Source organism: Mustela lutreola, chromosome X, assembly GCF_030435805.1.
Source record: "Mustela lutreola isolate mMusLut2 chromosome X, mMusLut2.pri, whole genome shotgun sequence".
NCBI classification, from domain to species: Eukaryota; Metazoa; Chordata; class Mammalia; order Carnivora; family Mustelidae; genus Mustela; species Mustela lutreola.
This window is the reverse complement of record NC_081308.1, coordinates 57953578-57980927: the sequence shown is the minus strand read 5'-3', so window position 1 is coordinate 57980927 and position 27350 is coordinate 57953578. Positions and strand designations below refer to the sequence as shown.

Here is a 27350-nt window from a genome sequence, read left to right as displayed (position 1 = left end):
TTGGGGTAGCCAGTATGGTGCCTGGGTTAGCAGATGGCTAAATCTGGTCTTGAGAGTCAATCTTGGATCCAGTTTCCACTGGAGTGGTCCTATCACTTGGGGCCATTGGTAAGCCTAGTGCTGAGTCTGTGATGTTGGGCCTGAGACTGAGTTCTGCATGGGCAGGTCTGAATTCTTGGTCTATGAAAGTTAATTAAGGACCAAAGATTACTGGAGAAGGCCTGGCAGTTGGGCTTGTGGGGGCAGCCCTGTCAGCTGAATTCACAAGGGTGCACCTGGAACTTGGATCCATAGGGGCTGACCTGGTCCCATGGTCCACTGGGAGCACATTTTCTGCCTTTATTCACAGAGGTATCCTGATGTCTGGGACTGTGGTGTTGATCCAGAAGCCCAAGACACTAGGGATAGGCTTAAGCCCTGTGCCAGTCTGGTGCTGGAATGAGCCTTGAGATTTTGTCCATGGGGGCAATTCTGAAGTACAATTCCATCAGGGAGGCCTGGACCTGGGAGCCACTAGAGTATTCCTGAAACCTAGTTATGATGGAAACTTGGTTCACAGGAGACACTGGTGTGAGCTAGGGGCCTGGAGATATGAACCCTGTTTTGAAGGGTCTGTGTGTATTGACCCTATGCTTGGTGTCACAGGGGCTGGCCTGACACTGGTATAAAAATGAAGCCTAGGACTTTAGGGACAAGTCTGGATCCTTGGTACAGAGGAACTAGACTGGAGCTTAGTTTCTTAGAGGATGGTCAGACCAGCAGGTGCTTGGGTCTATGGGGGCAGACCTGGACACTCTGATTTCCTCAATGCCATACTTTTAATCTCTTCTTGTACACAAAAGAAAATTTTGCAAAATAAACTGGCAGAACCAGGTACCTGAACATGTGCTGGTATCCATTGCTATATATATTCTTGATAGCTAGAATAAAGGGGGGACTAATGTAAAGTAAAAATGGTGAGACTCCTCAGTGACAATGTTCAGACATGACTTACTAGATGTTTAATAAGCATAAAAGCACTATTTCTATAGAAGTGATACAAAAATGGTAATATGAACATAAAAATTGCAAATCACCTAATAGATGACTGTTTAAAACAATAGTAACAAAACATATTTGGTAATTAAAGCTTCTAGATAAATTAAATGAATTACAATAATGTTGTAAGAAATAGTAAAGAGGAATTGATAATATTCTGTTATAAGCTCTTTGAGCTACCAGTGAAACAGATTAGTGTTATTTGAAAGAGGTTATTTGAAAAGATCAGTTTTAAATGTATACTGAAAACCCTAAAGAGCCCCCTACATAAAGAAAAAGGGAAAAAAAGAATTATGATAGATATACTGAGAAGAAATGCCCCTTATATTATACAAAAAGCTCAGTTAAAATCAGAAAGTGCACCTTGGGTGACTCAGTCAGTTAAGCATCTGACTCTTGATTTCAGCTCAGGTCATGAGCTCAGTTTATGAGATTGAGCCCCTCATTGAGCTCTGAACTCAATACAGAGTCTACTTGAGATTTTCTCTCTCCCTCTCCCTATAACCTCCCCTTCCAAAATAAATAAATAAATAGAATCTCTTTAAAAATTAAAAATAAATAAAACCAGAGAGTGTAAGAAAAAGTGGAAAACTAAAAGATAAATTTTAAAAATGGCAACTGATAGAAAACAGCAAGAAATATGGAAGATATTAATCCAGTATCAATGACTTTGAATGTTATTGGTTTAAACACTTCACTTAAAAGACAGAGAATGTTATACCAGATTGGGTGAATCAAGGTAATATGGTAAAACAAACAAACAAACAAACAAACAAACAGTAAAAAGAAAACTCAGTTGTGGATTTTTTTAAAAAAAGATAAAATTGACAAACATTTAGTTAGATTAACTAGGTAAAAAAGAGAGACCTTAATCTTTATTTAAATGAAATAATAAATAAAAGAATATATCACAAACAATACAACATAAATAAAAAAAGATAATAGGAGACTACTATGAAAAATTGCCTTCCAAAAAATTGGATAATGTAGTAAAAATGGATAAATTCCAAGAAAGATATAACTTCTGAAGTCTGAGTCATGAAGAAACAAAGTCTGAACAGATGAGTAAGTCTAAGAGACTGGATGAGCAATCACACATCTCCCAAAACCCAAGAATAGCTTCACTGGTAAATTCTACCAATGAATTAATATCGATCCTTCTCAAATTCTTTGAAAAAATAGAAGACTATGAAATGGAACACTGACAAGTACACTTAATAAACACAGCACTACTCTGATACAAAAGCCATATGGGGATGTTACAAGAAAAGAAAATTACAGGCCAGAATACCTAATGAATGTATATATGAAAATCCTCAACAAAATCTTAGCAAGCTGAATTCAACAACACGTTAAAAGTCCATGCATTAAGATCAAACAGGATTTAACTCTTCTATTAAAGGATGGTTCAACATATACCAATCAATAAACGTGATATACCAGTTAACAAAATGAAGGAGAAGAATCAGATCATCACAGTGGATATAGAAAAGACATTTGACAATATTCAAAATCCTTTTGTAATAAAAATTCTCAACAAATTAGGTATAAACAAAATGTACCTCTACATAGTAGAGACCATATATGATAAGACTACAGGAAACATCATACTCAAATCTTTCGGGTTTGGGGGGCTAGGATCAGAAACAATATAAGAATGCCCACCCTCACCACATTTCTTCAACACAGCAGTGAAAAATCTTAGCCAGATCAATTAGAAATAAAAGACATGCTAATATGGGCGCCTGGGTGGCTCAGTGGGTTAAGCCGCTGCCTTCGGCTCAGGTCATGATCTCAGGGTCCTGGGATCGAGGCCCGCGTCGGGCTCTCTGCTCAGCAGGGAGCCTGCTTCCCTCTCTCTCTCTGCCTGCCTCTCCATCTACTTGTGATTTCTCTCTGTCAAATAAATAAATAAAATCTTTGAAAAAAAAAAAAGACATGCTAATAGGAAATAATGAAATAAGATTGTCTCTCTTTGAAGGTGACATACTCTTTTTTAATTAATTAATTTATTTTCAGCATAAGAGTATTCATTATTTTTTCACCACACCCAGTACTCCATGCAATCCGTGCCCTCTATAATACTCACCACCTGGTACCCCAACCTCCCACCCCCCCCACCACTTCAAACCCCTCAGATTGTTTTTCAGAGTCCATAGTCTCTCATGATTCACCTCCCCTTCCAATTTACCCCAATTCCCTTCTCTTCTCTAACACCCCTTGTCCTCCATGATATTTGTTATGCTCCACAAATAAGTGAAGCCATATGAAAATTGACTCTCTATGCTTGACTTATTTCATTCAGCATAATCTCTTCCAGTGAAGGTGACATACTCTTATATGTAGAAAATCCTAAAGATTTTATTAGAACTGATAAACAAATTTGGCAAAGGTGCAGGATACAGAATAAACATAAAAAGTTAGTTGTTTCTGGAATCTAACAATAAACTAACTGGAAAAGAAATTTTTAAAAATTCACTTTCAAAAGCATTAAAATTAATAAAATACTGAGAATTTTAACCCAAATGGTGAAAGATTTGCATACTGAAAGCTATAAAAAAGTTAATAAAAGAAAGTCATGGGGGTTAATTCTAAGCAAGATGGCAGCAGAGTAGGGGACCTCATTTGGTCCCCTACTGGAATGTAGCTGGATATATATAAAACCAATCTGAACATACACACAAGTTCAACCTAAGATGTAAGAAAATATATCTGGAACTCGAAATGCAGAAGAATAACAACTTTTTGCAAGGTAGAAGATGCAGAATCATGAATCTGTGGGTAAATATTGGAAGATAAATGGAGGGAGGAGGGAGCCTCCATAAGCCAGCTACCGGAAAGTGAAATCAGAACACTTAGAAATTGTCTCCAGTGAGAGACATCCTTTTCTGAAAGGGGTCCAGAGAATGAAAATTGCAGAATTCTGGATGGGTCATTGTGGTGTCAGGATCCCAGGATACACAGAAAGAATGGGGGTGCCTGATCTGATAGAATGCCCAAGCAGTGGATCAGAGAAATTTGTTATGGTCAGTGAGCCCAGAAGGGACTCTCATCTCTGGTTGCCATAAACCATGAGTGGACTGGTAGAGAGATTACTCTTTGCCTGAGCAACCTGAAAAGGACTGGAATATACAGGCTGTTAAACATCCCCTGGGAAAGATGAAATAGTTGCTCTCACATTGGGTAACAGCTCCCAGAGTAGAGGTGGCCCGGAAAAGGACAGTAGGATGGCACTCACCATGACCTAGGAACAGCAAAACATGGTGTACTCACGAACCCACAACTGCTTGTAGTCAAAAAGACACAAAGCAAAGTGTCAGTTATGGGCCCCTGGGATACCCCATTGGGATAAATGTAGTGGGGGTGAAGAGCGAGAGTCTATGGGTTTAGTGTATGCACACAAAAGTGGAAAGAGTTTAACCTAGAGATGATTTATTGAAGAAAGGGAACTGCCATATTATGTCTCTGGGCCAGAGATTCGAGCATGGCCATTTTTGCTCTGAACCACTGAGGAGGCACAGAAAGCCACCAGGGGAAAAAAACAAAACAAAACAAAACCACCACCAGCTCACCTTGAGCCCATTCCCCTGACAAGGGGTGGGGAACCGCTGCCCAGGCAAAGAAATCTGAGAAGCAGAAGAGCAGGATTCTCCCCTCAGAAGATTGATGGGAAGAGCATATGAACGACAAGCTTATAGATCCCATAGGACTATAAAATTCAAGCACTAGGGGAAATTAATATACTGAGCTCCAGGTGTTTCCTTTTCTTTTCTTTTACATTTTTCCCATCTCAACTAGATTCTTATTTTACCAATTTATGTTTTTAAGTCACCCTTTAACCTTTTTTCACATCCAAATTTTATAGATTATGCCACATTCTAGTCTTTTTTTTTCACTCTATTCAATATTAAATATATACATAATTTTCTTTTTCAATTTTGGCAAATAACATCTAACACAGATCAAAATTCAATCAGAAACAAGTAGATCACCCCGCTTTGTCCACTTTGTGAGATTATAGTCTCTCCCCCCACCTCTTTTTTATTGTTCCATTCATTTTGGCTTTGTTTGCTTTTCTGTGGTGACTTCCAACTACTTCAGAACTTTTCTAGGGTCCAGTTTTCTTAGGTTGTGGTTGATATTTGGGATTCTGTTTGTCCACTCACCCATCCTTCCTTGGAAAGAATGACTAGAAGAATGAACTTACAACAAGATGTTGCTGATAGAATTCAGGATAGCAATTTCAAAGTTAATAGCTAGCTTTGAAAAAAGCCTACATGACAATATAGAATCTCAAAGGGTGGAAATGAGATCTAATCAGGCCAAACTTAAAAATGCTTTCAGTGAGATGCAGTCTAGATTTTATGCTCTAACAGCTAGGGTCAATGAGGTGGATGAGAGAATAAGTGATCTAGAGCACAGGCTGAGGGAAAGGAAGGAAGTTGAGGAAAAGAGAAAAACAACTGAACGTGAAGAGAGACATAGAAAATTTAATGATGCCTTGAAAAGCATGAATGTCAGAATCACTGGGATCCAAGAAAGAGTAGAGAGAGAGAGGGTTGGAAGGTATATTTGAGGAAATCATGGCTGAGAACCTTCCTTCCTTTGGGAAAGGAAACAAACATTCATGTTCAAAAGGCAAAGAGGACCCCTCCCAAAATTAATAAAAAACAGATCAACACCCCAACAGAAAATAGTGAAGTTTGCAAACCTTAGAGCCAAAGAAATTATCCTGAGAGCAACTAGGGCAAGGAGATTCCTTACATATGAAGGAAGGAATATCATAACAACATCAAAGCTATCCACAGGAACTTGACAGGCCAGAAAGGGCTAGTAAGATATATTCAGGGTATTAAATGAGAAGAACATGCAGTCAAGATTACTTTATCCAGCAAGGCTGTCATTCAGAATGAAAGAAGAGAAAAAGAACTTCCAGGATAAACAGTAACTGAAAGAATATGTGACAACTAAGCCAGCCATGCAAGAAATATTGGAGGAGATCCAGTAAGAGAAGAGAGACACCAATAGTAACATAGACCAGAAAATAAAAGAGACAATCTACAGAAATAGGGACTTTCTAGGCAATACAATGGCACTACATTAGTGTCTTTCAGTAGTTACTCTGAATGTAAATCAGCTAAATGCTCCAATTGAGAGAGACATAGGGTATCAGATTGGATTAAAAAAAAAAAAAAACATTCGGGTGCATGTGTCCCTTTGGATCACTACATTTGTATCTTTAGGGTAAATACCCAATAGTGCAATTGCTGGGTCATAGGGCAGTTCTATTTTCAACATTTTGAGGAACCTCCATGCTGTTTTCCAGAGTGGCTGCACCAGCTTGCATTCCCACCAACAGTGTAGGAGGGTTCCCCTTTCTCCGCATCCTCGCCAGCATCTGTCATTTCCTGACTTGTTGATTTTAGCCATTCTGACTGGTGTGAGGTGATATCTCATTGTGGTTTTGATTTGTATTTCCCTGATGCCAAGTGATATGGAGCACTTTTTTTTTTTTTTTTTTTTTTTTGTTTATAGCAGCAATGTCCACAATAGCCAAACTATGGAAAGAACCTAGATGTCCATCAACAGATGAATGGATCAAGAAGATGTGGTATATATACACAATGGAATACTATGCAGCCATCAAAAGAAATGAAATCTTGCCATTTGCAACAACATGGATGGAACTAGAGCGTATCATGCTTAGCGAAATAAGTCAAGCAGAGAAAGACAACTATCATATGATCTCCCTGATATGAGGAAGTGGTGATGCAACATGGAGGCTTAAGTGGGTAGAAGAATAAATGAAACAAGATGGGATTGGGAGGGAGACAAACCATAAGTGACTCTTAATCTCACAAAACAAACTGAGGGTTGCCGGGGGGAGGGGGTTGGGGAGAAGGGGGTGGGATTATGGACATTGGGGAGGGTATGTGATTTGGTGAGTGCTGTGAAGTGTGTAAACCTGGTGATTCACAGACCTGGGGATAAAAATATATGTATATAAAAAATATATGTTTATAAAAAATAAAAAAAAAAAAAAAAAAAAAAAAAAAAAAAAAAAGCAAGACCATGAAAGACTAGGGACTCTGAAAAACAATCTGAGGATTTTGAAGGGGTGGGGGGTGGGAGGTCGGGGTACAAGGTGGTGGGTATTATAGAGGGCACGGATTGCATGGAGCACTGGGTGTGGTGCAAAAACAATGAATACTGTTACACAGAAAATAAATAAAAAAAATAAAAATTAAAATTAAAAATAAAAATTATACAAACCATTTATCATGACAAATGACCTCAAAAGAGAGCTTGGGTATATTATGCATCCATCAGAAAGGATGAATACCCAACTTTTGTAGCAACATGGACGGGACTGGAGGAGATTATGCTGAGTGAAATAAGTCAAGCAGAGTCAATTATCATATGGTTTCACTTATTTGTGTAGCATAACAAATAGCATGGAGGACAAGGGGAGATGGAGAGGAGAAGGGAGTTGAGGGAAATTGGAAGGGGAGGTGAACCATGAGAGACAATGGACTCTGAAAAACAATCAGGGTTTCGAAGGAGCAGAGGGTGGGAGGTTGGGGGAACCAGGTGGTGGGTATTAGAAAGGGCACGGATTGCATGGAGCACTGGGTGTGGTGCAAAAACAATGAATACTGTTACACAGAAAATAAATAAAAAAATAAAAATAAAAAATAAAAATAAAAATAAAAATTATACTAGTAAAAAAAAAAAAGAGAGAGAGAGCTGGGGTAGCAATCCTTTTATCAGACATATTGGATTTTTAAACCAAAAACTGTAGTAAGAGACATAGAGAGACACTGTACCATACTCAAAGAGTTTAACCAGAAGACCCAACAATCATAAATATCTATGCTTCCAATGTGGGAATAGCCAATTATATCAACCAATTAATACCCAAAGTAAAGACACATTGATAATAAAGCAATAATAGTCGGGATCCTCAATACCCCACTCACAACAATGGACAGATCATCTCAGCACAAAAGCAACAAGAAAAACAAGGGCTTTGAATGACACACTGGAACAGATTGACCTCATAGCTATATACAGAACATGCCATCCTAAAACTACAGAATACATATTTTTCTCAAAAGCACATGGAACATTCTCCAGAATAGATCCCATATTGGGTCACAAATCGGGGCTTAACCAATACCAAACTACAAAGCTGTGATCACTAAGACAGCATGGTACTGGCACAAAAACAGACACATAGACCAGTGGAACAGAGTAGAGAGCCCAGATATAGACGCTCAACTTTATGGTCAAATAATCTTTGAAAAAGCAGGAAAAAATATCTTGTGGAAAAGAGAGTCTTTTCAATAAATGGTGCTGGGAACATTGGACAGCTATATGTAGAAGAATGAAACTTAACCATTCTGTTACACCATACACAAAGATAAACTCGAAATGGATAAAAGACCTCAAGGTGAGGCAGAAATCCATCAGAATCCTAGAGAACATAGGCAGTAACCTCTTTGACATCAGTCACAGCAACTTTTTTCAAGACATGTCTCCAGGGCTGCCTGGGTGGCTCAGTGGGTTAAGCCTTCAGCTCAGGTGACGATTTCAGGGTCTTGGGATCGAGTCCCACATCGGGCTCTCTGCTAGGCAGGGATCCTGCTTCCTCCTCCCTCTCTCCCTCCCTCCCTCTCTCCCTCCCTCCCTCTCTCTCTCTCTCTCTCTCTCTGCTTGCCTCTTTGCATACTTGTGATCTCTCTCTGTCAAATAAATAAAATCTTAAAAAAAAAGATATGTCTCCAAAGGCAAAGGAAACAAAAGCAAAAATGAACTTTTGGGACTTCATCAAGATCAAAAGCTTCTGCACAGCAAAGGAAACAGTCAACAAAACAAAGAGGCAACCCAAGGAATGGGAGAAGATATTCACAAATGACAATACAGACAAAGGGCTGATATCCAAGAGCTATAAAGAACTCCTCAAACTCAACCCACACAAAACAGATAATCATGTCACACAATGGGCAGAAGACATGGACAGACACTTCTGCAAAGTGGAGACACAAATGGCTAACAGACACATGAAAAAAATGTTCATCATCACTAGCCATCAGGGAGATTCAAATCAAAACCACATTGAGATACCACCTTACATAAGTTAGAATGGCCAAAATTAACAAGATAGTAAACAGCATGTGTTGGAGAGGATGTGGAGAAAGGGGAACCTTCTTACACTGTTGGTGGGAATGCAAGTTGGTGCAGCCACTTTGGGAAACAGTGTGTAGATTCCTTAAGAAACTAAAAATAGAGGCTACCCTATGACACTTCACTTGCACTACTGGGTAGTGTAAATACTATAATATACTATAAATACTATAGGGCAAATACTATAATACACTATGATGTGTAAATATGCTCTATTTACCCCAAAGATACAGTTTTAGTGAAAAGAAGGGCCATCTATACCCCAATGTTCAAAGCAGCAATGGCCACAGTCGCCAAACTGTGGAAAGAACCAAGATGCCCTTCAACAGACAAATGGATAAAATGGATACAGTCCATATATATAATGGAGCATTATGCCTCCATCAGAAAGGAGGAATACATAACTTTTGTTTCAACATGGAAGGGACTGAAAGAGATTATGCTGAGTGAAATAAGTCAAGCAGAGAGAGTTAATTATCATATGGTTTCACTTATTTGTGGAGCATAAGGAATAACACGGAGGACATGGAGAGATGGAGAGGAGAAGTGAATTGGGGGAAATTGGAAGGAGAAATGAACCGTGAGAGACGGTGGACTCTGAGAAACAAACAGGGTTTTGGAGGGGAGGGGGGTAGGAGGTTGGGTGAGCCTGGTGGTGGGTATTATGGAGGGCACATATTTCATGGAGCACTGGGAGTGGTGCCTAAACAATGAATTCTGGAATACTGAAAGGAAATTAAAAAACAAAACAAAACGAAACAACTAATGACGTACTGTATGGTGACTAACATAATAAAACAAAAAAAAATTTTTTTAAAGAATTACAGACCAATATCCTTGATGAACACGGATGCCAAAATTCTCCCCAAGGTTCTGGACAATAGGAACCAACAGTACATTAAAAGGATTATTCACTGGGGCGCCTGGGTGGCTCAGTGGGTTAAAGCCTTTGCCTTCGGCTCAGGACATGATCCCAGGGTCCTGAGATCAAGCCCCGCATCGGGCTCTCTAATCAGCAGGGAGCCTGCTTCCTCCCAACTCTCTCTCTGCCTGCCTCTCTGCCTACTTGTGATCTCTGTCTGTCAAATAAATAAATAAAATCTTAAAAAAAAAAAAGGATTATTCACTAGAACCAAGTGGAATTTATTCCTGTAGTGCAAGGGTGGTTCAGCATTTGCAAATCAATCAACATGATACATCACAGTCATAGAAGAAAGAACAAGAATTATATGATTCTCTCGAGGAAGGAGGGACAAGATGGTTGAGGAGTAGGAGACCCTATTTCAACCATTCCCCATTGAGCTAAATATCTACCAGAGCACTCTGAACACCCATGAAATCAGCCTGAGATATAAGATTATGCACTTCTGGATCTCGATGGGGGCAGAAGATCATCAGTGGAGAGGTACAGAGTTGGGAGTGCATGGACTAATATAGGAAGATAAACAGAAGGGGGAGGGAGCTACCAGAAGTGACCCTCAGAAAGTAATACCCCAATATGAAAGTGCCCCATGCTTGGGGACCAGCATTAACTTGGAGACTGGATAAAAGCACAAAGGGACATAAGGGACAATTGTTGGGATCGGGCTGTTGCAGGTGCAGACTTAAGAGCACGGTCTCAGGATGGCCACAACCAGTGCCTGCCCATGCCTGAGAGAGCCCAGCACAGGCTGCAGTTGTTGGTCCCTGGGTCTGTAGCCATAATAGCCGCCTCTGCTGCCTCCACTGCTACCCAGAACCAGTATCACTCCTGGTTTTGGTATCATGGAGATACAGAGACAACCGGGGTTCTTGGGCAATCAATGAGATGGTGGCTGAGGGTGCACACCATCTTTGGGAGGTTGCAGTGTTCAACATAGTTTTCAGAGGAGGACTCTGTGTGTTCTGGACTATTCAGAGGGCAGGATATTATGGCTTTTCTTTGAGGCAGAGGTCTGGGTGTAGACAGTTTACTTTGCTCTGACTGTCCAAAAAGGTGCCAAAGAACAAAAACCTCCAGAGAACAAAATCCTTAAAAACTGGTTGCCACAGAGCCCAGCCCCTTGTTATAGGGGGTAGGGCAACTCAGCCCAAGCATGATTGACTGAAAAACAATGCAGCAGGCCCCTCTCCCAGAAACCAAGCCAAAAGAACAAGAAGACAACCACCACAGAGTCCCCATAAAACTGTAAAACCCCAATATCAGGAGAAAATAAATATTAAGCTCCTGGTATTGCCCCAAGGAGTGTATATTTTGTAGATACAACTTCTCTCTCTCTTTTTAAAATTTGTTCTCATGTATCTTGTTCTTTTATTTATTTTTACCTACTTACCATTTCAACTAGATATTCAATACAACATATTCCATAGTAACTTTTTAACTTGAACATTTTCATACATACATTTTTGGTTTTTTTCTTTTATAAAGATTACAGATATAGACATAGAAATAGATATAGATAGATAGGTAGTCCTTTTTCCCTATTCAATACCGTATGTGTGTGTGTGTATGTGTCTGTATATATACACACCAGTTTTAATTTCCCTGTATCGTCAGAAAGTTGAGTCCTTTAACAAAGATAACAAGATACACCTAGGAAGAACTGAAATAAACTTCCTCACTCACATCGATGGTTTAGAACAAACTTCCCATCTTATTCTTTTGTCAGTGTTTTAGTGTCTTTGTTTTTGTTTTTGTACTTTATAGATCTTATTCTTGGGGTTCATTTTGGCAGGGGTTTTTTCTTTTTTTTCTTTGATGGCCTTTTTATTTGTTCATTTTTGTTTTTGTACTTTATAAATCTTACATTTAGGGCTCAATTGGGCTGGGGTTTCTCTCTTTTTTTTCTCTCTTTTTCTTTTTTCCTTCACCTTCCCCACCCCAGTGACTTCCCATTGCTCCAAAACTTTCCAGGGTGCACCTTGCCTGGATTGTACTTGATATTTTCAACTTTACATCTTCTCAACCACTTCTCACCAGAATGACTAGGAGGAAGAACACCCAACAAAGGGAAAATCCAGAGACTGAGAACTCTTCCACAGAACTACTGAATATGGACATAAACAATATGTCACAAATAGAATCGGGGTAACAGTTAACTAGACACGGGCTAAGGTGGAGAAGACCATTAGTGGCAACATAGAATCTCTAAGGGCAGAAGTGAGAGCCAACCCATGTACAAGAAGGGAAATAATTAAGATTAGAGCAGAGATCAATGAGTTAGAAACCAGAGATACAATACAACACATAATAATAATGATGATAATAATTAGTATTATTTATTTAATATATAATATATTAATATAAATATAAATTATTTATTTATATATTTATGTATTAATATAAAACAATTATAATAATGAAACTAGAAGCTGCCTCCTTGAAAGAATTAATAAGATGGATAAACCACTGGTCAAACTAATCTAAAAGAAAAAAAGAACTCAAATTAATAAAATTATTAATGGAAGGGGAGAGATCATGACTAACACCAAGGAAATAGAAACAATCATCAGAAATCATTATCAACAGCTATATGCTAATAAGTTAAGCAACCAAAAAGAAATGGATGCATTCCTGGAAACCTATAAACTTCCAAGACTGAAACAGGAAGAAATTGACAACTTGAATAGACCAATATCTAGTAATGATATTGAAGCAGTGATCAAAAACCTTCCAAAAAACAAGAGTCCAGGACCTGATGGATTCCCTCGGGAATTCTACCAAACATTCAAACAAGAAATACTACCTATTCTTCTGAAGCTTTTTCAAAAATAGAAACAGAAGGAAAACTTCCAGACTCTTTCTATGAAGCCAGCATTACCCTGACCCCCAAACCAGGCAAAGACCCCCTCAAAAAGGAGAATTTGAAACCAATATTCCTGATGAATATGAATGGCAAGATTCTCAACAAGATCCTAGCTAATAGGATCCAACTGTACATTACAAAGATTATCCACCATGACAAGGTGGAATTTATCCTTGGCATGTAAGAGTGGTTCAATATTTGCAAAACAATCAATGTGATAGCACAAATCAATATGAGAAGAGAGAAAAAACACATGGTCCTCTCAACTGATGCAGAAAAAGCATTTGACAAGATACAAAATCTATTCCTGAGTAAAACTCTTCACAGTTTACGGACAGAGGGAATATTCCTCAACTTCATAAAAACCATCTATGAAAAGCACACAACAAATATCATTCTCAATGGACAAAAGCTGACAAGAAGCCTTCCCAGTGAGATCAGGAACACGACAAGGATGCCCACTATCACCACTGTTGTTCAACATAGTACTAGAAGTCCTACCAACAGCAGTTAGAAGACAAAGAGAAATAAAAAGTATTCAAATTGGCAAAGAAGAAGTAAAACATTCTCTCTTCACAGATGACATTATACTTTATGTGGAAAAGCCAAAAGCCTCCATCCCCAAATTACTAGAACTCACACAGCAGTTCAGTAATGTGGCAGGATACAAAATCAATGCACAGAAATCAGTTGCTTTCTTATACTAATAATGAAACTGTAGAAAGGGAAATTAGAGAATCAATTCCACTTACAATGGCACCAAAATTTGAAATAAACCTAACCAAAAAGGTTAAAGATCTATACTCAAGGGAAAACAGAACACTCACTAACGAAATTGAAGATGATACAAAAAGATGGAAAAACATACCAGGCTTATGGATCAGAAGAATAAACATTGTTAAAATGTCTTTGCTTCCCAGAGAAATCTATACTTTCAATGCCATCCTGATCAAAATACCAATGGCATTTTTCAAAGTGCTGGAACAAACAATATTAAAATCTGTATGGAATCACTAAGGAAATGTTGAAAAAGAAAAACAAAGCTGGGGACACCATGTTGCCTGATTTCAAGCATTATTATAAAGCTGTGACCACCAAGATGGCATGGTACAGGCACAAAAACAGACAGATAGACCAATGGAACAGAGTAGATGGCCCAGATATGGACCCTCAACTCTATGGTCAAATAATCTTCAATAAGAACAAAATCCTGTGGAAAAAGATAATTTCTTCAAAAAGTGCTGTTAGAAAAATTGGAGAGCTATATACAGAAGAATGAAAATTGACCATTCTCTTACACCATACACAATGATAAACTCAAAATGGTTGAAAGACCTCAGTGTGAGACAGGAATCCATCAAAAATCCTAGAGGAGAACATAGGCAGTAATCTCCTCGACATCATCCACAGCAACTTCTTTCAATACACATCTCCAAAGGCAAGGGAAAGAAAAGTGAAAATGAACTTTTGGGACTTCATCAAGATCAAACTTCTTCACTGCAAAGGAAACAGCCAAAACAAAACAAAACAAAAACAAAAACAAACAAACAGACAAACAAAAACCCCAAAAACCAAAAAAACAAAGAGGCAACCTACAGAATGGGAGAAGACATTGCAAATGACACTACAGACAAAGGGCTGACATCCAAGATCTATAAAGAACTCCTCAAACTTGGGCGGCGGGCCGCGGTTTCGGGATGGTGTGTGGCAGTAGGGTGGGGGGCAGCCTCCTGGAGAACGCTAACCTGCTCATCTAGGAGCACTCTGGGGAGCTACCGGTGACCGCTGGTGAGGAGGATGAGCAGGTTCCAGACAGCATCGATATGAGCGAGATCTTCACTGATTCGCTCCATCAATGATCTGGAGCATCCACTGACACTGGAAGAATTGAACGTAGTGGAGCAAGTCCGGGTTCAGGTGAGCAACCCTGAGAGTACGGTGGCTGTGGCCTTCACACCCACCATTCCACACTGCAGCATGGCCACTCTTATCGGCCTGTCCATCAAAGTCAAGCTTCTTTGATCCCTTCCCCAGCGTTTCAAGATGGATGTGCACACTACACCAGGAACTCATGCCTTGGAGCATGCAGTGAACAAGCAGCTTGCAGATAAGGAATGGGTAGCAGCTGCTCTAGCGAATACCCACCTGCTGGAGGTTGTGAACCAGTGCCTGTCAGCCCGCTCCTGAGCCTGGCTTTTGCCCCCAGTCACACCCAGGGCTCATGGCCTTGTGTTTTTGAATCACTGACAATGGGTCATTAAACTAACACTTTACATTTTGTGATAAACCCTTAATTTATATTAAAAAAAAAGAACTCCTCAAACTCAACGCACAAAAAAACAGATAATCCTGTCAAACAATGGGCAGAAGGCATAAACAGAAACTTCTCCAAAGGATACATACAAATGGCTAACAGACACATGAAAAAATGCTCATCATCATTAGCCATTATGGAGATTCAAATCAAAACCACATTGAGATACCACCTTACACCAGTTAGAATGGCCAAAATTAATGTTCATTAAATGGACAAAATTGTCTATAAAAGACAGTAAACAACAAGTGTTGAAGATGATGTGGAGAAAGGGGAACCCTCTTACACTGTTGATGGGAATGCACATTGGTACAGCCACTTTGGAAAACAGTGTGTAGATTCCTTAAGAAATTAAAAATAGAACTGCCCTATGACCCAGCAATTGCACTACTGGATATGTACCCCAAAGATACAGATGTAGTAAAGAGAGGAGCCATATGTACCCGAATGTTCATAGCAGCAATTTCCATTATCGTGGACAGAACTGAAATGCCCTTCAACTGATGAATGGATAAAGAAGATATGGAATATTACTCAGCCATCAAAAAGGATGAATACCCAACTTTTAAATCAACATGGATGGGACTGGAGGAGATTATGCTGAGTGAAATAAGTCAAGCAGAGAGAGTCAATTATCATATGGTTTCACTTACTTGTGTAACATAAGGAATAACAGTGTTCATTAGGAGAAGGAAAGGAGAAGTGAATTTGGAGAAATCAGAGGGGGAGATGAACTATGAGGGACTGTCAACCCCCAAGAAATAAACTGAGGGTTTTAGACTGGAGGTGGGTGGGGGGATGGTGAGCCTGGTGGTGGGTATTAAGGAGGGCAGGTACTGCATGCAGCACTGGGTGTTATACATAAACAATGAATCTTGGAACACTGCATCAAAAACTCATGATGTATTATATGGTGTCTAACATAACACAATAAAAAAAGAATTATATGATCCTCTCAATACAGAAAAGGCATTTGATAATATACAAGAAATTCTTTCTTGATTAAAACTCTGCACAGTGTAAGTGGAGCATACCTCAATATCATAAAAGCCATCTACAAAAAGCCCACCATAAGTATCATTTTCAATGGGGAAAAACAGAACTTTTCTCCTAAGGTCAGGAACATGACAGGGATGTCCACTCTCCTCTCTGTTCAAATAGTCCTAAAAGTCCTAGTCTCAGCAATCAGGCATTCAAATAAATATTTTATTTCATTATTCAAATAAAGGCATTCAAATTTGCAAAAAAAAAAAAAAAGAAGTCAAACTCTCTCTTTGTCGTATGTCATTATACTTTGTCTGAAAAAGCCAAAAGACCCCACCCCCAAATTGCTAGAACTTACACAGCAATTCAGCATCATGACAGGATATAAAATCAATGCACAGAAATCAGTTGAATTTCTATGCACTAACAATGAGAGTGAAGAAAGAAAAATTAAGGAATTGATCTAATTTACAGTAGCACCAAAAACCATAAGATACCTAGGAAGAAAACTAATGAAAGAGGTAAAGGATCTATATTCTGTAAACTACAGAACACTTATGAAAGAATTTGAGGGAGACACAAAGTAGTGGAAAACATTCCATGCTCATAGATTAGAAGAATATTGTTAAAATGTTTATGTTACCCAAAGCAATCTACACATTCAATGCAATTCCTATGAAAATACCATCGACATTTATCACAGACCTGGCACAAATAATCCTAAAAGTTGTATGGAACTAGAAAAGATCCCAAATAGCCAGAAGAATGTTGAAAAAGAAAACCAAGGCTGCGGGCATCACAATGCCTGACTTCAAGCTCTACTACAAAGCTGTCATCATCAAGACAGCATGGTACCAGCACAAAAGCACACCCTTAGATTAATGAACAAAATAGAGAACTCAGAAATAGAACCTCAACTCTATGGTCAATTACTGAGTACAACATCTGAAATTAATGATATGTTGGCTAATTGAATTAAATTAAAATGCAGCTATTTTCTTTTTTTAATTAATTTAGATTCAATTAGCCAACATATAGTATATAATTATTTTCAGATGTAGTGTTCACTAATTCATTAGTTGCATATAACACCTAGTACTCATCACATCAAGTGCCCTACTTAATACCAGTTACCCCATACCCATCTCCCCTCTAGCAACCATCAGTTTTTTTTTCTTTATAGTTAAGAGTCTCTCATGGTTTGTCTCCCTCTCTGATGACTTCCCATTCAGTTCTTCCTCCCTTTCACTATGTTCTGTTTGTTGGTTTTATATCCTGTGACTTTGCTGAGTTCACGTATGAGACCTTCAGGTTTTCTACAGAGTATCATGTCATTTGCAAATACTGAAAGTTTGACTTCTCCCTTGACAGTTTGGATTCCTTGTATTTCTTTTTGTTGTCTGATTCCTGAGGCTAAGACTTCAAGTACTATGTTGAATAGTAATGGTAAGAGTGGGCATCCTTCCCTTGTTCTTGAGCATAGAGGAAACTGAAGGAGGTATTATCTATGAATCTTTCATAAATGGCCTAGCAATGTTGAGTTATGTTTCCTCTAACCCTACTTTTTTGAGGGCTTTATCAGGAATGTATGCTGTATTTTGTCAAATGCATTTTCTACATCTATTGAGAGGATCATATGGTTCTTATCTTTCCTTTTATGAATTTAGAATATCACATTGTCTGGTTTGTATAACATTGAATAACCCCTGCAGCCCAGGAATAAATCCCACTTGATCATGGTAAATAATTACTTGAATGCATGCTATACTCGATTAGTGAGGGTCTTGTTGAGAATTTTTGCTTCCATGGTCATCAGGGATATTGGTCTGTAATTACCCTTTTTAGTGTGGCCTTTGTCTTGTTTTGGAATCAAGGCAATGCTGGCCTCTTAGAATGGGTTTGGAGGGATGTCTAAGTGGCTCAGTTGGTTGTTCAGCTGCCTTCAGCTCAGGTCATGATCCCAGCATCCTAAGACTGAGTTCTACATTGGGCTTCTTGCTCAGTGGGAAGCCTGTTTCTCCTTCTGTCTGCCTCTGTCTCTCTCTCTCTCTCTCTCTGACAATTAAATAAATAAATGAAATCTTTATTTTAAAAAAAATAATGTGTTTGGAAACTTTTCATCCATTTTTATTTTTTTGGAAGAGTCTTATAAGAATACATATTAACTTTTCTCTAAAGGTTTTGTAGAAGTCCCCTGGGAAGGTCCTGAACTTTGGTTTGTCAGATTTTTTTTTTTTAACCGATTCAATTTATTTACTGGTTAGGGATCTTTTTTCTATTTATTCCTCTTTCCTTCTTTGTAGTTTTTATATTTCTAGGAATATATCCATTTCTTCCAGATTTCCCACTTTGTTGACATATAATTTTTCATAGTATTCTCTTATGATAGTTTGCATTCCTTTAGTGTTGGTTGAGACTTCTTCTCTTTCATTCATTCTTTTTTTATTTGAGTCTTTCTCTTTTCTTTTTTATAAGAACATCTAAAGGTTTGGGGAAACTCTATGGCTCCTTAAGCAGTTAAGCAGCTGTCTTCAGCTCAGGTCATGATCCCAGGGTCCTGGTATTGAGCCCCAGATTGGGCTCCCTGCTCAGTGGAGAGTCTGCTTTCCTTCTCCCTATGCCTGCTGCTCTGTCTGCTTGTGCTATCTCTGTCAAATAAATATATAAAAAATGTTAAAAAAGAATGGCTACAGGTTTATCAATTTTATTCTCTAAAAGAACTAGCTCTTAATTTCATAGATCTTTTTCCACTGTTTTGTTTATTTCTGTATTGTTGTCTACTTCTCCAATCTTTATTATTTTCCTCTTCTGCTGGCTTTAGTTTTTGTTGTTGTTTGTTTGTTTGTTTTTTACTGTTCATATTCTAGTTATTTTAGGTGTAAATTTAGCTTGTGTATTTTAGACTTTTCTTGCTTCTTTGGGTAGGCCTATATAGCAAGATCTCAAAAAAATTTCCTTTGTTGCATCCCAAAAGTTTGGGGTTGTTGTGTTTTCATTTTCATTTCCTTTCTTATATGTCCTTTTAATTTTCTTTTTAAAATTTCCTTGTTCATTCATTTATTCTTTAGTAGGGTTTGCTTTAAGCTGCATGTATTTGAGGTGTTTCCAGAAGTTTTCTTATGGTTGACTTCAAGTTTCATAGTGCCTGATCTGAAGCTACTTTCAGGACTTTTCCTTCTCTGTGTATTTGGTAAATTTGACTATGTTATGTCTTGGAGTGGGCTTGTTGTTGATTCTGTACCTCTTGAATTTTGATGTTTATTTCCTTTCACAGTTTAGGGATGTTTTCAGCCAAATGTGCTCAAATGAATCTCCTGCCTCTTTTCCCCTCTCTTCTTCTGGGATTCCTGTGATACAATTATTATTATAGTTTAAGGGGTTACTGAATTCTCTAATTCTACATCCATGATGCAGATCCTTCTTCTTTTCAGCTTCATTATTTTCCATAATTTTATCTTTGATTATCACTGAGTTGTTCTTCTGGTTTGTCCATATTTATAGTCATTCATCCAGTTGGTTTTGCATCTAAGTTATAGCATTTTATATTTTTGACTAACTAGTTTTAAGTTCTTTTATGTTGGCAGTTAGGGATTCTCTAGTGTCTTCTGTATTTTTCTCAATCCCAGCTTGTGTCCTGATGATTGTTGTTTTATTCTTTTTATTTTTTATAGATTTTATTTATTTATTTGACAGGGAGAGAGAGAATTCACAAGCAGGGGGAGTTGCAGAAGGAGAGGGGGAAGCAAGCAGGGAGCCTGATGTGGGACGCAGTCTAGGACCTGAGACAAACCAGACACTTAATTCACTGAGTCACCCAGACACCGATGATTGTTGTTTTAAATTCTGGTTAAAACCTCTTATATCAGTTTTGTTTAATCATTGTCTATTACATCTACTTCTTTCTTTTAGGGTGAATTCCTCTGTTGTGTCATTTTGTCTAGGTCACTGTTGTGTGTGTGTGTGTGTGTGTGTGTGTGTGTTTGTGTGTGTGCATATGTATAATTGTTAGAAAAGCCTGTTATATTCTTGCTTCTGAGAGTAATGGCTATATTAAGAGATCCTATACTGTGTCAGGATGTACTCTATAAATTTTTGTTTGTAATAATGTATCACTATTAGTACATCTCTAGGAGTACTTTAGAGTTTGTTTTTGGTTTTGTACATTCTCTGGGTTTTGACACATTTATAACAACATGTATCCATCATTATAGTATCATATGGAATAGGTTCACTGCCTTAAAAGTACTCTGCACTTCACCTACTCATTTTTCTCTTCCTCCTATGGAGCCACTGGCAACCACTGATCTTTCTGTTGTCTACATAGTTTCAACTCTTCCAGAATGCCATATAATTGGAATCATATGACATGTAACCATTTCAGGTTGGCTTATTTCACTTAACAATATGCATTTAAGGTTTGTTCATGTTTATTCATGGTTTTGTTTCTGTTTGTAACAATCTTTTTTAACTTCTCCACAATCTTTGCAGTGGTAGAAATAAATCTAACAGGGATATGAATTTTAGAGCATGTTCTATAGGATAATCATAATAAATAAAGACATTACATTTTAGCCTCAGTTTTACCTAAAATATTCTTCAAACATTTCATGACTTCTTAGGCTAAGCAGTAATTTTATTATTTTTTAGTTTTTATATAAATTCCAATTAGTTAAAATATAGTGTTATATTAGTCCCAGGCATATAACATAGTAATTCAGCAGTTCCATACATCACCCAGTGCTTATCACAATATGTGCACTCTTTAACCTCCATCACCTATTTAACCCATAACCTGAAAAACCTCCCCTCTGCTAACCATCAGTATGTTCTCCATAATTACAAATCTGTCTCTTGGTTTGTCTTCCTCTCTCTTACTTTTTACCTTTGCTCATTTGCTTTGCTTCTTAAATTCCACTTATGAGTGAAAGCATATGGTATTTATCTTTCTTTGACTTGACTTATTTTTGCTTAATATAATACTCTCTAGCTTCATCCATGACATTGCAAATGGCAAGATTCCATTCTCACAGCTGAAAAATATTCCATTATGTATATGTGTGTCTGTGAGTGTGATTATATATATATATATAATATTGTGATATATATAATAATATATCACATCTTTATAATCCATTCATTAATCACCCTTATGCTGCCTCCATACCTTGACCATTTTAAATAATACTGCAATAATAATTGAGGTACATGTATATCTTTGGATTTGTGTTTTTGTATTATTTGGGTAAATACCCATTAATGTGATTATAAGGTAGTTCTATTTTTAAAATTTTCAGGAACCTTCCTACTATTTTCAACAATGGCTGCACCAGCCTGCATTCCCACCATTATTGCTAGAGTGTTCCCTTTCCTCCAAATTCTAACACCTATTGTTTCTTGTGTTTTTATTTTAGCTATTCTGACAGGTACAATATGATATCTCATAATAGTTTTTATTTTCATTTCCTTGATAATCAGTCATTATGAGCATCTTTTTCCTGTGCCTGCTGGCCATCTGGATGTCTTCCATGGGAGAAAGTTCTGTTCATGTCATTTTTTTCCTGTGCCTGCTGGCCATCTGGATGTCTTCCATGGGAGAAAGTTCTGTTCATGTCATTTGCCCATTTTTAATTGGATTATTTGGCTTTGGGGAGTTGAGTTTATAAGTTATTTTGGATATTAACCCTTTATGAGATAAGTCATTTGCAAATACCTTCTCCCATTCATTAGATTGCCTTCTACTTTTGTCAATTGTTTCCTTTCCTGTACAGAATCTTTTAATTATGATGTAGTCTTAATATAATGTAGTCTTAATTTTTCATTTTCTTTTCTTTGCCTCAAGAAACCTATCAAAAAATATATACCATATCAAATGTTGAAGAAGTTACTGCCTGTGTGCTCTTCTAGGATTTTTATGATTTCAGGTCTCACATTTAGGTCTTTCATCCCTTTGGAATTTAATTTTTCTATGACAAAAGAAAGTGGTCGAGGAGGAGTTAAGATGGTGGAGGAGAAGGGGACCCTAATGTCGCCTGGTCCCTGGAATTCCCTTAGGTAGTTATCAAATCATTCTGAACACCTGTTAAATTAACCAGAGATCTAGAAAAGAATTGTTTCAATTCTACAAATAGAAGGGTGGCCAGTTTTTGCAAGGTCAGAGGTATGGAGACGTGAACTTGATATGATACATCAGAAGATTAAGCTGCTGGGGGAGGGAGTTTCCTTAAGCCAACTATAAGAAAGAGTTATGAGCAGCCAAGCACAAAATTGAAGCTTTTAGAAGTCTTATCCAGTTGGGGTTATCCCTGCCTGAAAGGTGCTCAGGTGGCAATGCAGAATCAATCCCAGGTAGGTCAGCATGATCGCAGGATCCCCAGGGTTACAAAAAATATGTGGGTGCATGAGTGCAGCAGATTTTTCAAGCTGGCTGCAAACAGTGATTCTAGACACCAGCCTTCTCCTTAGTGTTGCCATAAACCATGGTTCAGTGACCACCCTCCAAGCAGGGACCCAGCGAAAAGCAGAAGCATGGCAATACCCTCTCCCTCCCGTGGGAAGAAGGACAAGGGTCTGCACTGCAGGAATCCATAAAGGTTGGAGTCTCAAAATATGGTTTATTGCCTCAAAAAATGCTCAACTGTTGTAGGAACAAGATGACAGAGGATCAGGAGACCTAAATATCATTGGGTCCCAGGAGTTCAACTAGATAGTTACCAAACCATTCTGAACACCTACAAAATCAACAAGAGATCAAAGAGAAATAGAGCAGCAATTCTAGGAACAAAAAAGTGACCACTTTCTGGAAGGTAGGATTTTCAGAGAAGTAAATCCAAGGTGATATATGGGAAGATAGACCACAGTGGGAGGACCCAGCTCCCAACAAACAGTAGATCAGCAGAATAAAAAAAATCACAACTATTAGAATTCTGCTCCACTGAGGGACATTGTTTCAGAAGCTAAGCAGGGGGTGGAGCCCTGAATGGGGCAGTATGGTCTCAGGACCTGCAAGATCAAAAAGACCAGCAGTGTCTGAGTGTGGCAGAGCTCCCAGGTATCAGAGCAGGGGAGCTGGCTGCAGAGATGGATCTGAGGAGTGGGCTTTTAGCTCAGGTTTACCTGAAACCATGATCAGAGGCACAGTCAGGCCACTGCTCTTCAAGCAGAGACTTCACAAATGGAAGATCTGATAAGACCCCCCTCTTTCTTCCTCTGGGAGAGTGGCACGAGAGCATACTGTAAGAACCTGTTGGGTTTTGGAGACTCAAAGTGGGGCCATAAGCCAGAGATAGAAATGCTCAGGGACACACCAGGTGAGCATGGAGTGCAGCAAGAGACCAGGTAGACAGGAGTGATGGACTGCTTTTCTCTGAGGGCACACTGAGGAGTGGCTCCCCTGAGAGCTCAGCTCCTATGGGGCCAGAGATTGGGAGACCGCAATTTCCATTCTCATCCTACAAAGTTGTATAAGTGTTGAAGGAACAAAAGCTCCCAAAAGCAAACCCGAGCAGATTACTGATCCTAGCTCTGGTAAGGTCAGTGCAATTCCACATTGGGCAAAGACTTTTGAGAAGCACTGCAACAGGCCCTTCCCTGAGAAGATCAACAAAACTATCCAGCCAAGACCAAGTTCACTGATCAATGAGAACTGCAAAAATTCAGAGCTACAGGAATACAGCACATAGAATTCATGGCTTTTTCACTGTGATTCATTAGTCTTTTGAAGGTATTTTATTTTATTTTATTTTTTCTTATTCTATTTTTCAATTTTTCCTCTTTCCTCTTTTAACTTTTTTTTAACTATTATACCTTTTTAAAAATATTTTTAAATTTTCATTGTTATAGTCACATTCTAACCCTTCATTTTATTTAACCATACTTTTTGTATATATATAGTTTTTTCTGTCTTTAAAATTTTGGGATACAGTTTCTTCTAACAGATCAAAATATATCTCAAATCTAGCTTATGGCTTTGTTCTAGTCTCCAGCCAGATAACATTCTTTTCCTCCACTTTTTTTTCAACCAAATTCTTATCTTATCAATTTCCTTTTTTTAATCTTTTTAAGTTTTCATCTGAACACTCATATTACATCCCATCATGTTTATCCCAATTTTTGTGTATATATATGTTTTTGTTTTTTGTAGTTTTGGGAGGCATTTTCTTCTAAAAGACCAAAATACACCCAAAATTAAGTGTGTGGCTCTGTTTTATTCACCAGTCTAATATATATATATATATATATATATATATATATATATATATATATATATATATATATATTCCCTCCTTTCTTCTCTACCTGGTTTCAGGTCTCTTCTGATATGGTTACTGTATACTTTTCTGGGGTTGTTGCTTCATTTTTAGCATTTTGTTCTCTCGCTCATCTATTCTTACCTGGATGAAATGGCAAGGAGGAAAAACTCACCTCAAAAAAAAAAAAAAAAAAAAAAAGAACAGGAGGCAGTACTGATGGCTAGGGACCTAATCAATAAGGACATTCATAAGCTGTCAGAACTAGAGTTCAGAATGATGATTATCATGGTGCTAGCTGGCCTCCAAAAAAAGCATGGAAGATACTAGGGAATCCATTTCTGAAGAAATAAAATCCATTTCTGGAGAAATAAAAGAATTAAAATCTAACCAGGTTGAAATAAAAAAAAAAGCTATTAATGAAGCCCAATAAAAAATGGAGACTATTACAGCTAGGATAAATGAGGCAGAAGAGAGAATTAGTGATATAGAAAACCAAACGATGGTGAATAAAGAATCTGAGAAAAGAGAGATAAACAACTACTGGACCACAACGGAAGAATTGAAGAGAAAAGTGATACTATAAAATGAAACAATATTAGAATAATTTGGATCCCAGAAGAAGAAGAAAGAGAGAGGGGGCAGAGGTATATTGGAGCAAATTATAGTGGAGAAGGTCTCTCATTTGGGGAAGGAAATAGACATCAAAATCCAGGAGGCACACAGAACTCTCACCCTTAAAATCAGTAAAAATAAGTCGATACCCTGTAAAACTTACAAGTCTCAGAGACGAAGAAAAAGTCCTGAGAGCATCTCAGGACAAAAGGTCTGTAACCTACAATGGTAGAAATATTAGATTGGCAATAGACCAATCCACAGAAGCCTGGAAGGCCAGAAAGGACTGGCATGATACATTCAGAGGACTAAGTAAGAAAAATATGCAGCCAAGAATACTATATCCAGCTAGGATGTCATTGAAAATAGAAGGAGAAATAAAGTTTATAGGACAAACAAAAACTAAAAAAAATATGCAAATACCAAACCAGCCCTACAGGAAATATTGAAAGCGGTCCTCTAAGCGAAGAGAGAGTGTAAAAGTAACAGACCAGAAAGGAACAGAAACAATATACAGTAACAGTCTCCTTACTGGCAATACAATGGCAATAAATTCAAATTTCAATAATTACCCTGAATGTAAATGGGCTAAATGCCCTAATCAAAAGACACAGGGTATCAGACTGGATTAAAAAAAAAAAGACATTGATATGCTGTCTGCAAGAAACTCATTTTAGACCCAAAGAAACCTCCAGATTTAAAGTGAGGGGGTGGAAAACAATTTACCATGCTAATGGACATCAAAAGAAGGCTGGGGTGGCAATCCTTATATCAGAGAAATTAGATATTAAGCCAAAGATCATAATAAGAGATGAGAAAAAACATTATATCATACTTAAAGTGTTGTCCAACAGCAAGATATAACAATTTTAAATATCTATGCCCCTAACACATGGGAGCAGCCAATTATATAAACCAATTAATAACAAAATCAAAGAAACACATTGATAATAATACAGTAATAGTAGAAGACTTTAACAGCCCCTCTCCCACTGAAATGTACAGATCATCTAAGCAAAAGATCAACAAGGAAATAAAGGTGTTAAATGACACACTGGACCAGATAGACATCACAGAAATATTCAGAATATTCCATTCCAAAACAATAGAATACACATGCTTCTTTAGTGCACATGGAACATTCTCCAGAACAGATCACATCCTGAGTCACAAATGAGGACTCAACCAGTCCCAAAACATGGGGAATCATTCCCTGCACATTTTCAGACCACAATGTTTTGAAACTATAACTTAAGCACAAGAGGAAAATTTGAGAAACTCAAATACATAGAAGCTAAAGAGCATCTTACTAAAGAATGAATGGGTCATCCAGGAAATTAAAGAATTTTTAAAAATTTATGGAAACAAATGAAAATGAAAACACAACTCTTCAAAATCTCTGGGACAAGGTAAAGGTGGTATTGAGTGGGAAGTATATAGCACTACACCTCTTTATCAAGAAATAAGAAAGGTCTCAAAAAAAAAAAAAGAAAAAGAAATAAGAAAGGTCTCAAGTACACAACCTAACCCTACACCTGAAGGAGCAAGGTGAAGAACAGCAAAGAAAGCCTAAAGCCAGCAGGAGAAGAGAAATAATAAAGATCAGAGCAGAAATGAATGATTTATAAAGCAAAAGAACAGTAGAACAAATCAACAAAAATAGGAGCTCATTCTTCAAAAGAATAAGATTGATATACCCCTGACCAGACTTATCAAAAAGAAAAGAGAAAGGACCCAAATGAATTAAATAATTAATGAAAGAGGAGAGATCACAACCAACAATAAACAATTATAAAATAAACAATTATAAAAACATATTATGAGCCACTATATGAGAACAAATTTGACAATATGGAAGAAATGGAGGCATTTATAGAGACATATAAGGTACCAAAACTGAAACAGGAAGAAATAGAAAACCTGAAAAAAAAAAAAACATAAGCAATAAGGAGATTGAAGTAGTAATCAAAAAATCTCCCAACAGGGGTGCCTGGGTGACCGAGTGGGTTAAAGCCTCTGACTTGGGCTCAGGTCATGATCTCAGGGTCCTGGGATCGAGCCCTGCATCAGTCGTTCTGCTCAGCAGGGAGCCTGCATCCTCCCTCTTTCTCTGCCTGCCTCTCTGCCTACTTGTGATCTCTATCAGTCAAATAAATAAATAAAATCTTAAAAAAAATCTCC

The 27350-nt window shown here is 37.8% G+C and overlaps 1 protein-coding gene and 1 pseudogene across 1 annotated transcript in view; one reads left to right on the top strand and one right to left on the bottom strand.

The window, feature by feature from the left end:
• Nucleotides 1-27350, bottom strand: part of ZC3H12B (zinc finger CCCH-type containing 12B) — a 630352-nt gene that overhangs the window by 293701 nt on the left and 309301 nt on the right. The window lies entirely within an intron of this gene.
• On the top strand, nucleotides 14708-15243 carry LOC131821310 (cytosolic iron-sulfur assembly component 2B-like; annotated as a pseudogene).